Source organism: Pseudonaja textilis, chromosome 4, assembly GCF_049901715.1.
Source record: "Pseudonaja textilis isolate UNSWEBS1 chromosome 4, rPseTex1.2, whole genome shotgun sequence".
Classification (NCBI taxonomy): domain Eukaryota; kingdom Metazoa; phylum Chordata; class Lepidosauria; order Squamata; family Elapidae; genus Pseudonaja; species Pseudonaja textilis.
This window is the reverse complement of record NC_141993.1, coordinates 50523304-50538246: the sequence shown is the minus strand read 5'-3', so window position 1 is coordinate 50538246 and position 14943 is coordinate 50523304.

Below are 14943 nucleotides of genomic sequence, written 5' to 3'. Positions count from 1 at the left end.
CAGCAGTGTGTATTGATCTGTTTTAAATGCATGTGTGATTGCAGTCAGTAAAGCGTTAGCAGTAGAGAGGTTTAGGGGAAGAGAACATCTGGATGCTCATCTGGGTGGAGGAGATGGAAGGAGGGGGTTGCAATATGCTCACTTGTTCTCACAAATGCACTTGGCTCACAGACTTCCCCTCCCCGAATGTCTGTGAATGAGAGTAGGAGAGGGAGAGGGGGAAAGGAAAGGAAAGGAAAGGAAAGGAAAGGAAAGGAAAGGAAAGGAAAGGAAAGGAGGTTGGGGGAAGGGGGAAGGGGGAAGGGCAAGTAGCCTGGAGGCCAAAGGAAGATGTTGCAATCATCCAAGTACCAATTCTATTTACTTACGATGGGGCCACAATTGCTCTTGCTTACCTGTCACCCACTCTTTCATTCATCTGGGGCACAAAAATACACTTCTTCCTCTGTCTGTTCAGCCACTGGCCGCCTTTTCAGGTTAGCAGATTGAGGGGACAAACAATCATTCCTAAACATTGGAAAGCAGAGAAACACTATTCAATGTTCCTTAGGTTGGAACATCATATTGCCATCATAAAATTGGCTACTGCATCAACTGTCCCTATTCTGCCTCTGTTGTTCCTATTTCAACTCCTTGCCAATCACTTTTGTCCAGGTCTGAACATGTGCCAATCAGTGCAGGGACACAGATTTATTTTCTCATTTGCTTTTGCTATCTTCCTGTTTAGCATCTTGCCAACCAGCTGGAAAACATCCACTAATCTGAACACTGCAGCTGCACATGGACAGATGGGTCAAATGTCATTGTGCCATTCCATAAGGGTCTGCCCTCGTCCCATTTGGACCTTTCATGAATTAGAAGTAGATGGTTTTGATCACAAATGTATTTTTACAGGAAAATTAACTGGAAAACAAGTTCCAGGACAAAGAGTTGTAGTTAAATACTGTGCATGCAGGGAGACACATGAGTTCAAAAACCAGGAGAGGAGGAAGACAGAAACTGTCACCACTATGCAGCCGGATGTAAAGAAGCAGATAACTGACTGATTACTGAGCAATCATGGGTTGGAGGATGGGAATAACTGGAATTGCTAAGAATATGTGAGCTGGCAAATAATCAGTAAAAGTCTAGTTTGATTTATTGTTTTCATGTTGCTGCAGTGAGAAGAGCAGGGGTATTGTATCTACTTGGAGTCATTTCCGAATTGTGTAAATATGCAGTTGCATAACTATGACCCCACTTCTTCCCTGGATATAATAGCATTTGGCTCTTTTAATAGCTATTTTGAGTGGTTGGAAACTTTTGAAAGTTTTAATTTCAATATTAGGAAGCATGGGGGGTGTTGATGGTATGAAAGAAACTTAGGATATGACCCTGGCAAAGTTTTGGCAATGACCAGAAAAAATATGGTGTGCCAGCTTCTCCCAAAACATATCTAGTCACACCCATAACAGGTAATTTGATAATGAGCGGTAAAGCATTTAAAGTTTACATACCTTGAAGCTGTGAAACAACTTTGGATTAAGATTTACTGCTGCTTGGATCTAATATTACACACAACAGACATACATTAGTCTGTTTAAACATTGATCTGGGAATAAAATGAAGGCAATATGCTAAGGGCATTAGAGATGAAGTGGACATTATTTCCTCTGTAAGTGGGGAAAAAGCCATAACCTAAGAGAAAGGTGGAAGTTGCAATTAAGTCCATCTTGCAGGCACTGGTTGAAGAGAAAGCTGAAATAAAATATCTCAGTGAAGGGCTGCCAGTCTGTCTTGGCTATTTCACTCTGCAGCAGATTGATGCATAGATATTAGCAGATGATGATGCTTATCTCCACCCAAAGCTTTTGGTGCAGATTTCTGCATTCCGAACTGAGCTTAAACACAGGCAAGACACTCTTACCATATTTTTTTTCAGCTAGTTGGCAGCCTGATTTTTTGGGGGGAAGGAGACCATTTTCAGAGTTTTTCTAATAGACCTATTAATTTAGAAAAGTCTCAAGGGTTTTAATTGTTTTCATCTCTGTCTCTGAATATTTGTAATATCCTGCTTATTAAAAATTCTCCTAGAGAGTTATTTAATGAAATGATATTTCAACTGTATCATGTACTGTATCATTTCCAATTTATTAAAAAATGTTATTAGCATTGAAAAATGCATGGTTGTCCTTTGAGGTAAATGGGTCATCTGGTTTCTCTGAACTTACCCAAAGATTCTTACCCAACTTTAAGTTGCACAAAATTATGTGCAGACTTAATCTGAAGAAAACACTCTAAATCTTACTTCTGAGTAAACATGCATAGATTTATGCTGCAGGCTTGCCAAAGATATCAAGAGCTTAGTGCGCTAAAATAAAGGCTGTGAGTTGAGTGAGCACACTTAACCTGTGCATTAAATATAATTTTCTCCCCAAAATGTATATACAGTTAGTCATGAACTTGTAGCCATTTATTTAGTGACTTTTCAAATTTACAACAGCACTGAAAAATGTAACTTACAACCAGTCTTTGCACATAAAACTGACACAGCATCCCCACAATCATGTGATCAAAGTTTGGTTGCTTGGCATCTGGAATATATTTACAGTGTTTGCAGCATCCTGAGATCACCATTTATGACCTTCCCAGCTGGCTTCTGGCAAGCAAATTCAATAGGGAAAGCTTAAAGGCCACATGATTTACTTAACAACTAGAGTGACTCACTTAAGAACTGTAGCAAAAAAAAAAAAGGTCATAAAATTGGGTGTGATTTCATTTAACATCCCTCTGGTTTAACAGTGGAAACTCTGGTCTCCATTGTGGTAGTTAAGGATTACCTGTGGAATTACCTGTGGAAGGTAGTTATTAAAAAACATGAAAGATGCTCACGATGAGACAGAAAGCTTTTGAGTTACTGATACAACTGGAAGGTTGTTGTGTTGTGCGTGTTGTGTGATTCTATATCCACAGTTTACAAAAAAACCAAAATTCTCAATGGAACCTCTGGGGCAGGGGGGAAAATACATTCCTTGGTTGCCTCCTACCAAGTAAAAGACGTCTCAGAAAATGTCACATTGAGTGTTGGGAACTGTTTGTATAGGGACCTGGCTGCACAAGCTCCAAGCAAATAAATGCTGATATGAACCTTGTCAAACACACGAAGAATCAGATTAGTTTTGCTTCTTCATAAATTTGCGGAGGACCAAAGCAGCCTCCGCTCTGGACAAAGTTCCACTGCACACAACCCCCTACATCTCATTCTCATATTCCCTTTTTCTCAAAGGTTCCTTTTATGATTAAAAACAGCAAGCCTGGAAGAGGAAGGAGGAGTGTGGGGGCTTATTTACAAGCCTAACAAAATTGTGGACTAAATGTTTACAGGGAGAGTTTAAAAGGAACCTGGCTTTCAGAAGTAATTATGATAATATCTGAAAGAAACAACCCATTCACACCAACTGGGTGCCAGATCCTCAAATGGTGCAAATAGTGAAGTTTTTGGTGGGGTCTGGGCCTTTTCTAAATGTTTATTTTATTTGCCCTATATGTGTGTGCCAAAAGATATTCTTCTTTTGACCCCCTTCCCCATCTCCAATCCAGATGAAAGTAGGGTTATTCCTAATCTTTATGAGCAGATATATTCTGTTCTGGAATTCCAGTTTAAAACTATTCCTTTAAAACAACAACAGCAATCAGAAAACCTTCTTTTATTTTTAAGCAGGTTGTAGCAGAATACATTTGTTTGTTCATTAAATTTGTAGCCAATAAATGTGTTCAGGTTTTTACCACTAACAGCAATAAAAAATAAAATAACAAAAACATAAAAGCTAAACAGATAAAAGACAGTAATAAAAGCCAGAAAACAAAACAAAACAAAAACCAAACTACAACAGGCTTTTGAACAAATTACATATAACTATAATTGGCCACAATAAGTCAATTTATCTAGATAATGATTGTTGATTAACTACTCAAAGTTTCAGGTTGATTGTACAGGTTGATTGGTTGGCCATATAACTTTATATACAGGTAGTCCTCGACTTACAACAGTTTGTTTAGTGACTGTTCACAGTTACAATGGTATTGAAAAAGTGATTTATGACCATTTTTCACATTTTGACTATGGCAGCATCCCCATGTTTGCATGATCCAAATTCAGATGCTTGGCAACTGACTCATATTTGTGACGGTTGCAGTGCTTAGGGATCATGTGATCACCTTTAGCAAATTTCTGACAGGCGAAGTCAATGGGGAAGCCAGATTCACTTAACAACATGTTACTAACTGAACAGCTGCAATGATTCACTTAACAACTGCAGCAAGAAAGGTTGTAAAGTGGGACAAAACTCACTTAACAACTGTCTTGCTGAGCAACAGAAATTTTGGGTTCATGTGCTGTCCAGCCAGTGTATGGGAATTGGATAGTTAATTAGCAATTGTGAGCTGTCCCCTTAAGAGAATGCATTATGGTAAATGTAGTTAAGGTATCCTGGGAAATGTAGTCCATGTCACATGACCACATCTGTAATCCTGATTGGTCACTAAATTTACCCTTGATGGGTTGCAGGAGGTTTCTTCACTCTTGCCTGAACTCACGGACTCGTGGTAACTATTGCTACGAGATGGGAGGAAAGGGATAAGGAGATAAACATCTTTTTACCTACAAGACAGATATGCAAAGGATTGGTCATTAAAGAAAAACTTCATCACAAATGTGAGTTATGAGGATACCTGATGAACCAATAATAAAGACTTTGTATGAATGTTTTGTTGAGTTTATCTATCTGCATCTGTACAGAAGACAAAATCTACCACTGTACAGAATACAGAACAGTTCACTTGCGGTCATAAGCTGAAGATTACCTATAATAAATAAACAAACAAACAAACAAACAAACAAACTAAATAAATAAATAGCTATATAAACAAATTGCCTATAGGCAGCATGTTATATCATGATCATCATCATGATCATCAGCAATCTTGCCTTTTCTCCCTGACTTTGTTTCTCTCTCACCTGGCACTGTTTTCTGGCAGGAAAACAAACTGGACTCCTTAACATGGGGTGGGACATAGGTGAACTAGTGTGCTGTCCCAGCCAGTCTATGGGAATTGGATAGTTACTTAGGAATTATGAGCTGTCCCCTTAAGGGAATGTATCCTGGGAAATGTAGTTCATGTCACATGGCCACATCTGTAATCCTGATTGGTCACTAGTTTGACCCTTGGTGAGTTGGGGGAGGTTTCCCTCATTCTTTTGTCTGAACTCTCTTACTCATGGCAGCTTCTTTCGATCACTACAAGATGGGTTAGGAGATAACCATCTTTTACTACAAGGCAGATATACAAAGGGATTGGTCATTAAAGAAGAACTTCATCACAAACGTGAGTTATGAGGATACCTGATGAACCAATAAATGAAATTTGTTATGGACGTCTTGTTGGGTTATCTATCTTCATCTGTACAGCTTCAAATCCATCTCTGTACAAGATATAGAAAAAACTAGTGTAGGTGGGTGATTGTATTATCATGATTATCCAAGTCATCTATGACCCGTCTGTCAAGCTATTTCTCAATACTGGTCTAGTGCTTAAAAAAGGGATGGGGAGGTGGTAAGCCATCTGCAAAAGTAGCCCAAATGGCAGACTACAAGTGAGGAAGAGGAATGCAATTCAGGAAGAAATTAATTAGTCATGGGTGTTAGGAATGATAGTCACCTAACAGTTGGGTTGGCAATATATAAACCAGGATAGTCATTTAATACTGTTGTATCTTTAAGAGAATGTTGTAATTGTGATTGGCTGAAGTTCCTCCAACAGCCATAAGATGGAGCCAGAAACCTGTTCTTTTTTGCATTTCCTTTGCTTTCCTTTTGCCTTTTGCCTGATCGTCATTCTGCTTGAATTGCTGTGAGTCTTGCAACTACTTGCAAACTCCATTTACTGAACTTTGTTTATGATACTGGTAAAGGAAAGGACTTCATTTTTGGATTATCCCTGGACAGATTATTTTGAATACTAACTTGTTTAAACGCGTATGATTTGGACTGTTTGTTTACCCGTTTACAGGAAGTAAAACTTACATTTTACTATTCAATGTATCTGTGTGCTCGTTGTGTGTTATTCATCACCACTCTTACTATGTTACCCTGAGTGCACTCATTCTCCTAACAGGGAATACCTCAACAATGGGTCAAGCACATTTTGACTTTAAATGCTGGCATGATTTTTTTTCTGCATGGAAGGTGAAAATGTCCCTTTTTTCACTGTACCTTGCCAACACAACTGGAATCTGCTTCAAACAATAGATTTAGTTCTCATTGCCCACAGTAAATTTCTGTATTTGTTGCTGTAGGAGAATTGGTGGAAGGCAGGGAGGGGCTGCTTTCTCTGAATATAGTCTTTACAACCTTCCAGCTTTTTATCTATAAAGTAATTATTTTATTTGCTTAAGCTTTGGCTTTCTCTGAAAAAGACAACACTTTTAGGTGTACTTAGCCATATATTATACTGAACTTCTTAATTGTGCTAAAACTAACATTGTAGCACATTACTATGTGGTTACTGTTTACTAGAACAGACTTTTCTTTGTCGTGCAGCTACAGTCAAGAAGTGTCAGAGCTGAAGTTGTCTTTCCCTGCCTATATGAGTGACTCTCTCGAAGTCTGTCCCTATGCCGTGTCATGTTCTGATTTGTGGCAATCTAAGCCAGGCAAAGCAATGCCGAAGTTTCATTGTGAGGCTTGCTGGCATAGGAGCTCTTCTCATTCCATCAGGGCCTTGGGAACCAGGTTCTCTGCAAAGGTTTTCTCAGCACATACTTTGTTGCAGTTAATTTGACTTTACTGTAGAGGCTAACTCAAAGCTGGGTTCTGTTTAATTCCGGATGATTTGATTCCACATCCTACTCTGGCCTTGCACTCCTCCCCTTCACCTGGCCTGGCTTTCATAGAGCAGAGGAAAGAAATAAGGAAAGACACTTTTTTCAGCATTCTCTTATTTATCTTAAAAGAGGCAAAAAGATCTTCATCGGCCTATTTGAAACATTATCTGAAGCAGAGCTGGGCTGCGAGGGAATGTCACTTCATCAAAGGCTGTGCAGCAGTCTCCACTGGGGCAGAAGCCTATAGACCGGATGGTTACTTTATAATGTGCAGGATTTCCTTACATCATCTGCTTTTGCTAAATCTCTTTCTTCTGCAAAGCAACACTTTGCTTCTGAGACTGAGCCAGCTATGGCTGAGCACCTAACTGCTCTTTCAGAGCTAACTTCTAACTCAAGATGTAGATGTGTGTATAATCTCTGGAAAGGAGAAATTATTAGTCAGATTTTCCATTTCAGGGAGAGATCATACAAACACTCTGGGCATGATTTAGCCACAATTAAGCACTTATGACTTCAGTGGATAGCTCTAAATGCAATCCTCAGCACACTTATTGGAAACACTGTCAGAAAAAATTAACAGCAGAACAGAAATAGAGATTGCTTTATTTTGACTACTATGTAAAATAGGTCTGTTAGAACATGATGTCTTGTTCTAAAAAGTGTATAAAAAGTGTATAAAATACAAACTTAAAAGTCAGAATGTGATAAGGATTGTTCTGTTTTTTTCTGTTTTGGATATATTTTATTTTCTTATATTCTTTCCACCAAACATCTGGCAGTTTCTCCAGTTCTCAGATTACTTTTTGGAAAGGCATCTCCAACACTATATTTGTAGGGTCTACTGTGACATTGCTTTGCTTTTGTTGTAGTTTATTTTTTAATTACCATTAAAGTGTTTATTTATATATATGAGATATTGTTGTTTCTCTGTTAGGCTGAAATTCTGAAGTCAGCATGGAGGAAGCAAGGGAAGATTGATATACATAGATATAGGAAAAAACATTGCTTAAAAACAATTCTTCATTATGCTCTTAGGTGATATTTCAACAAACTAGATAGATGGATGGATGGATTTTACGATATTGCTATACTTAACAAAGTAAGATAATATTTTGAAAGTGTGGTTGGTAGAATCACTCAGATAGCCATCTCAATGAATTAATTTAATCTTACTCTCAGTTGAAATTGCTTGCTCATAGTATAGTAATTTACAATAAACATGCATCTGGGAAGTCTTTGGGGGTCTCTGAGCTTGTTTGCTTGCAAGTGTTTCATGAAATGTCATGAGCTAAATATATTCTCTTCTATTGGAAACATGCATCTAATTGAGATATGTTTCCTTTCCAGTCTAAAAAATGCTCACAGGAAAGTTAAGAAGGAATCTGTTTAGGACCAGGCTGAAACACATTTCTTTGATCTCAGTGGAAAAATTAATTAAATATATATACAAGAAAGGAAAGCCAAAAGAAAGGATTCTCATATTATTTTTATTTGTATCATGAAGGGAGGTAACAATATAAAAAATGTACAAACATTAGTCCTCATTCAATAGCCAATTAATAATGCTCACCTTAAGCATGCTTTGGTAATCTGTTTTTAGAATCTATTAGAAGATTTCTATCTAGGGCCGAGCTCATATTTTCCTATTTAAGCAGAAAGGACCCAAAAGTGCTTTAACTAATTGGATTATGACTCATTCTTTGAGCCCATCCAATTGAACATATATTTGAACAGCAAATACAACAGATCTGGAGAACATTTATTTTTATCTAAATTTTAAAAAAGGATGGCTGTTATGTTGAAAGTGGATCCTGCCAAGGCAAGTCAGATGCACATTACCACCATCATCAAACAAGGGCACATTTTTCATATTTGGTACTTGTTGCCTGCCGGACACTTGATAACTTTCCTCTTTTCTCTAGACAGAAAGCTGGAGGGCACCAAGTTCAGAAATGCTTGTCTAGGGATTCTTTACTCTCAAGGACTAATTTCTGCAGGGCAGAGAAGACAGGAATAAACACCACACCTTCTACTTGATTTTACTTTTTAAGAAAGTCATACCATCTGTTTCAGGCATTTAATCATACAGTATGTTCCCCATAAATATCTGGAAGACAATCTAGTTAAAAAAAACTCTATTTGATCTATTTACAGCCACTAGACTAGTCATAGGATTTCAAGTCCAAGCAAGTACAAATGTAATCTGCATAAATTAAACCAGCCCAGAGTTTTAAAGCAGGGGGACAATCTGAACCAAGCAAACCAAAATATCATTCCTTTGAGAAATCGGTCCTGAAGCTTAGGCTGCGGCAACAGACATTTGTTCAAAACTGGTTCTTTTTATACATATTTATATATAGGCCTGGTTCATAGGTCGAGATTAGAAAGTCTTCCTGGCAGCTACCTGTGGAACTCATTTTAAACTGAAATTAAGGGAGAGCTTCCTTTGTCCTCCTTCTCAGCCAGTTTATTCGGACACCAAATGGGCTGGGTGGGAAATCCAGAGATTAATTTTTGCTGAGGCCTCCTCGCTGTTTCCAGTGGCGCCTTCGCGGCTCCAAGCTCATGTCTTTTGAATCTTATATACGTGACGTTGTTGCTGTTATAAAGCCTGTTCCGCAGGAATGTTTCACCCCACCCCCATAAGGTTATTAGCACAAGCGATCAGGGCTCTGCCTCTATCGCGCCCGGAATGACCATCTCGAGGGGACGAAGGCTGAGGGGGGAGTAGCGGCAAACGAGCACCAGATTCAGCCCAGATTACAATCCTTGCGTTTTAATTTTACAAACATAGACCCAGGGCGGGAGGAGATGATTGCTGACCGATTATATAGCTAGGCTAGTAAATTTGTATCGACATACACGTGTCGTGTTCCGTTACAACAAAATGGCGCGAAGCGTCTTCTCGCGTAAACTATTACTGTAGTCATAACGGCGCTATGTTCACCCGGCGAAGTTGAAGATGATCATAAGATTACTCTAAAAAGTAATGGCAGGGTTGGCTATATGGAATGCAGTGTTTTTATCATCTGCTTACTTTTGCCGTAGAACCTGTTGTAAAGCACCAAATGAGCAGGTGGGAAGCGGGTGGGGGCGCTCCTCGCCAGCAAAGGAGTAAATGCCTGGGAACCCTTTCCTTAAATCTCTTGCGCGTCCCGCTGGATCGGATTGTCAGCAGGAAGGAGCCCCGAGTTAGGCTCTGTCGCACAGGTTAAGCTTAAGGATCCGAAGGGAAATCGAGTTTGCCCTTAAAGACGCTGTAGGTGACAGGTGTAGGTCTCTGGCTCCTGGCTAAGGTGATTTAAAAAGTACCCACATATCACGGTATTACTCCGTTTATTTTAAGACTCATACATTTCTTATTCTGCATGCTGGAAAAAGTTTTATGAGCGTTGTAAAAGGAACTTTTTTCCCCTCCCTGGACAAGATCATTGATACACTCGGCATCGCTCAATCTAGATTTTACAGATCAGAACAATGAGAAACAATGTCAAGAAAGAAGGCCAATATGCGTGTCAGATCGTTAAACTACAGCGAGATGGAGGAAATGTCTGTCTGCAAACGTGAACAAAAGGTTCTAGGCAGGTTCTCGAGAAAGTACTTTTGGTGGGCATTAATGCGCGCTGGAGCCTGAGTGGTACATATCTCCCAGAGCTTATGCATGAGCCACCTCTTAAATTAGGGAGCCCAAACCCAGCCTGAGATTCTACCGTCCTTCTTGGCAAAAGCAGCTCTCCTGGAGGAGAGGAAGCGTGGCATTGAACGCTCAGAAACCTTTCACCGTTTCAAAATCCATTTATGGTACAGGTATTCCTTTGGCAGTGGGATTCTGAACAAAACCAGGGAGCGCAATAATCGTGTTTCTTGGGAACGCCACGGGTAATGTAATCGCAAGATGTGCGCAATCGGGCAAGTCTGTGTTCATTCTCATTCACTTAACGCAGACACGGAACTTCAGTTCACACTAGTAGCTTCTGGTAATCATCCGGGTTGAATAAGTGTATACAACATTAAGTTAAAACATTTGTTTCCACGCGCACCAGTGGGTTGGGATAGAAGAATTCACACTTTCACGCATTAGTTCTTGAACCACTGGCAGCATATTTTAAATATTAACTCTAAAAGACGACCGTCGAGAAATGCCTGCGTTTCTCCGCCGCATTTGCGGGCTTCCAAAATGCACTTGGCTCCTTTTGCGGTAAAGAATGCTGGATGAAATGGGCCCACGGCCCGAAACAGCGGAGAGTTTTTTTTGTTCCCATCGGCAGAGACAGGGAGCAAAGTCTATTCAGCTTGCCTTCTCTTTTACAGCTTCACAGAGTTCTAAGATGCGAGGGTCTACGAAGATGCTGTAGGTTCTTTAATACGCCCCTCCCCGCTATCTAATAGCCGCCTGCATTTTAGGAATCTCTTCAGTTCTCAGTCGCTGACCTGAATTTCGGCCGCCAGGAGGCATTGCTCCTAAAGCAATGTCAGATAGCGTTGTTACTGGAAGGCAAATCGAAGCTTCAGAAGCGCCATGTAGTGCGCCCTCTGCCGGATACTACAGTTGATACAATCAGATTTCCCCCCTCCAGGCAGGTTCATTGGCGACGAAACTTTGAGAGAAGCTATCGTTTCTCTGCATCCCCCCACTTTTTTTTTTTACTTCTTCTCCCATCCCTATTAACGTCCAGGACATCTCAATATAGATCCCAAACACAAGGAAAATTCAGTCTAACCACTTTCTGCTTTCCTGCTTTCATCTAATCTTCCTGCTTTCATCTAATCTTCTACCTCTACTGTATACACAGATATATAAAAAAGGTAAAGATACTCTTGAGTCGACCTCATACCCTGTTGGCCCCCTGAATAAGTCCCTGTAGTTTTCTTCACTAAAAAAGACTTATCAATTACCACCTTCAGGGATGTTTGCTCTGGCTGGTCCATGGTGGTCTTCCACCCAAGAACTCAGCAAGACAGACCTTGCTTACGTTTCCAGTTTCAAACTGAATGGAAACACCAGGCTGGGTAGAGATGCAGAATTGAATTAGGACATACTCGTTTGGAGGGTTTGCTTTTGGATTTTCCATAGACGCCAATCTCATTTGTTAGAGCATTTGCTATTTCATTTTTTTCTGAGAAGCATTTGTCTATGCAAAATTATGAAAACCCAATAAACTCCTAATGTTTTCCATTAATTGTATACTATTTCTATACTACAGTATAGTAAACAGAGTATATTGCTGATAAATATCACCAGGCAAATGTATTAAAATGACATTATTGGGGAATTAAAGCTGAGTCTTCAGCTTTTGTATTTATCTGGAAATTTTGGCCTTGGAACATGCATGGCCAAATATTGAAACAATATAATAATTGATAAATATTACATTCTGGATCATCGAATCACAAATTCTATAGTCCAAATTGAGCAAACTGCTTCCAAAAAGGTATCTAAGAATGTGAAACAGAATATATATAATTCTGATTTTTTCCCCCCTTATACACACTTAATGGATATATTAGGAAACATGGATAAGATGGGTTTCTGGATACTTAAACCAGCTCATTAGTTCACTTTCTCATTGAGACAAATTAAAAATGGTAAACCAGCTCCCCAAAAATGCAGTGGGCGAGTAATATTCTTTTCAGCGTTCTTCAACAGTGAAAAAAAAAAAACCACCTGGAATTAAGCAGATCTGAGTAGTAAAAAACTCACTTCAGACCTGTATCAAATTGAGGGAAGATGGATGTCCTTCCTGTAAAGGCAGGCAAGCTAGAAAACAGCAGCTGAAAGACAGAATGGATGCATGCTACTGTAATTCACTTGGAGTCAAGGCACAGAACAACATGAAGTCTTCTAAAACAGATATGTCCAAATGCTAGTCCATAACTACCAGGGGAATTTATTTCCATATAATTATTTCACATGAATGTAAGGCAGTGCTATGATTAGGGCACATGCACTATTTAAGCATGTAAGGGTAGAAAATGTTTTAGCCTACTCCTAAAATATATTTTCGGTGGAACTTCCTTGTAGTAAATGGGTTGGGATTGCAGTCTGCTAGCTGGTAGAACATCTTCAAGCTCTTCCTCAGGTTGCAGAAAGAAGTCCTACAGAGAGTGGCACTTCTGAGTTGGTTGCAATAATTGCTGCTTCCAAACCAGCTCTTGCTAGACATTTCAAAGAGATCTTTAGAAATGCTGTTCAATGGATTCCAGCAGCTATCAAAACAATAGAAATAACTTTTGATCTTTGGAGGAGGTGAAAATGACAGAGGCCTTGTGACACTTTAAAGATGGATGAGTTTAATCTGATAATAAGCATAAGATCACTGGGGTAGGTGCAGGTGGCATATACATTTGATACATTATTATTAATAGTAGTATTAAGAGGTTTTTAGGACAGTATCACCCTCATAGCTTTTCAGATGTCAATGGCACAGTGAAGAAACATCCAGATTTTTCAGATGGATATTTAGAATATTAATTTGGAGAGAAATAAAAGACTATCGGAAATCCTTGGTGATGACAAGCATTTTAAAATACTTAAATCTCTATGTATAAAAAAGGAGAAATGATTTCATGAAACAACCAATGCTTTAAAATAAATGGAAAAGGGTTGCTTACACCCTTTCACCAATCTTATCATAACTCATCTTGTACTTAAAAGATATCCAGCTTAAAAAAATAGAATAGATGCTTCCTATCAACTTCCCCAAGTTTATTTTAGGATATCTTAATTTGCAGAACTGAAAGATGCATAAAACCAGAGTTTCATTATATTTAAATAATTGGGTAAACTATGCTTCATGTCAATACTGGAAATTTTGGAAACTTGATGCCTTTTAATATAATTGGAAGATGTACTGGAAAAAGGAATGATCAATTATCTGAAGAGAGATGGTCATTTGCTTTAATAAATGTTCCACAATGTAGCAGTGAAGAATCTAGCAGTTACACACCCAACTCACTGTTTTAAAGTTTCCTACTACTGGATCTGGATACTGTCAAAGAAAGTGCGGGGGAGGGTAGAAGGAAAGAGGCTACTGGCTCAAGGACTCCGTTGGGCTACCTTCAGGAATGGAGAACGATTTACATTAATAAAGGAAGAGCAACATCATCCCCATCTTTCAGTGTGATCTTCCAAACTGAGGGCTCAGCAGCCATCTTCTGACGAGAAGACAATATATTTGTCTGGGCCGGGTAAGTTTAGTACTATAACCCACTCCTTCACCCTTGCTGCTTCTCCCTGATTCTAAGCAGACATCAGATACAGCACCTTTCCTGCCCGAAATGTTTTAACACCTTGGCAGCACCTCCACCCTAGTGAACCTTAAGAGCAAAGTATTTATAATGGCCATTACAGGAAAATTTATTGCAATATTTCATTTGGAAATATTAGGAGCATAGAATAAAGAGTGTCTTCCCCCGTCAAAAGCCGTGAAAAGTTCTCTGTTAATTAATCGTTTTGTTTGTAGTTTGCGATGGGATAAATCCTACTGAAAATCGCTGAAGGTTTGCCGATCTATGATCTATTGCCGTGGCCGCATTCTTGTTATATAGTACTTATTTATTCAGGAGTAAGCTCCAGTAGGGTGGATAGATTTATTTTTTAATTAAAAATACACAGGACAGGGAGGGTGATCTGATGTCCATATAGATTTCAACAATCAGCTATTGTCTTGTGTACCAAACACTCTTTCAGGAAAATCCTGGTATCTGAAACTTATTCGTGAGTAGGAATATTTTTAGACTTAATATACATAAAGTGCAACCGATTCACCTCTCACATTTCACTGAGGCGCTTCCTATAACTCAGTATCCAGTGAGAGAAAGGAAGGTTAATCCTAGTCTCTTGAGCCATAAATCAGAGCTGCAGTCTACTAAACCCAGTAGTTTTTACTTTATGGTAGACATTACCGGGACCCACACAGCCCCGGCACAAAACAACTTTCTGAAGACAATATCCGATATTGGAAAAGCTGCAGAATTCTGACCGTTCATCTCCAGTCCCTAACGTTTTGAGGTGCGTTTCTTTTGTATATGTGTGCGCGAGCGCGCACGCGTGTGTGTTGTATAGTCAGTTTATACTG